Source organism: Micropterus dolomieu, linkage group LG01 (assembly GCF_021292245.1).
Source record: "Micropterus dolomieu isolate WLL.071019.BEF.003 ecotype Adirondacks linkage group LG01, ASM2129224v1, whole genome shotgun sequence".
Classification (NCBI taxonomy): domain Eukaryota; kingdom Metazoa; phylum Chordata; class Actinopteri; order Centrarchiformes; family Centrarchidae; genus Micropterus; species Micropterus dolomieu.
This window is the reverse complement of record NC_060150.1, coordinates 53,720,404-53,721,947: the sequence shown is the minus strand read 5'-3', so window position 1 is coordinate 53,721,947 and position 1,544 is coordinate 53,720,404.

Here is a 1,544-nt window from a genome sequence, read left to right as displayed (position 1 = left end):
TAAAATAAAGTATTGTGATGCTGCAGAGACATCCTGGCCTACAAATCGTATCCTACAGTGTAAAGGGAAAATCTTTGTTTGGTACAGATCCTCCTCCTCCTTAAAATCTTTTAAATATTTTACAATGAGAGTAATGATACAAAAATTATCATTCCCTCCAATATCACAATTGCAATATCAGTCAAAAAAATTGCAACTAGATATTTTTTTCTTACATCTTGTGATCACAGTAGTGATTACCTGCATGCTGATTTGGTATTGTAACAATAAAAAGTAAACTCATCAGCAGGGCAGTTGGAACAAATTCTTAAAGTCAAATATAATTTGAATAGTAAAAAAAACAGTACTATTTAAATCCTAAATTACAAAATGCTTTTCTCATGTCACGTTTGATGAACAATTCAAGTTAGCGAGAGTGAGAAACACAAGGCAATGTGAGGTCTTTAGATGTACCGAGTAATGTTAGTACAGGAGGAGTGACAGGCTGCGGGATTCGTAAGGATGGGAAATAGCTTTAACATTAACTTTAAAATTGTCATTCACCGAGCCAAAATGCTTGTTATCATTAGTCAGCTAATTATTTTTTCCTCACTACATTGCAACTTAAAGAAGCTTAGCTGGGAGCTTCATGGAGACAGCTAAAGTTAATGTTAGCTGCCCTACAGCTGTCAGTTAGCTTCGACTTCATATATTACCTAATAGCTGTATTCTCAGGAACATCACAATCAGCAAGAAACAGGTTGGGTGTTAACTCACTTAAATGGTATGACTTATAAATGGTTGTATTTCGGTTATGTAAATTATTCTGTAAAATATTAAATCTTTGAACATTTGTTTGCCGAACTCTCTCCTGCTCTTTTGTTACTATTTGATAACAACTATTGCTAGTTTTTAACGCTATTGTTAGTTTATGACAAATCTTTTCTGCTGTGCTTTCGAACATGCTTAAATTGTGCTAACTGAGCACCAGCCTTTGCAAGAGAGCCGCTTCAATACACTTGTTAGATATTGTATCATTACTGCGTTAACAATGCATAATAGTGAAATACAGGCTGCATTTGAGCAATAAATATTTGAATATTAAAAGAAAAATGAAATTTGAATGGTATTAAATTGGAAGATTGACAGCTCTACTCACCACTATTTGATCTGTCACGGCCCACTGACAACAAAGACAGACTTAGTTTAATACAATCACAAATAACTTAAAATTTTAATCTGGTTAAAATGTGCATGGTCATCTAAGCAACAACTCACCATTTTTTGGAATTTTGATTGGTGGGGTGGGAAAGACTGGAATTATAGGACTGGCATCTTATCAGTAAATAAGGGGTATAAAACTTAATTTTGTTATTAAGCACAGGCAACCTTTCAATGCACATTAAATTAATGCCACAACATTTCTGTACCTCCTTTCCACTCCTCTTTATCCTCCCCCTCAGCAGACGCCTCAGACAGGTCTGATCCTTTGAATATTAAAACACGTTACAGTTGACTGTTCCAAAAGACCCGCCCCCTTAGTTACTGTCGCCATGTACCAACAA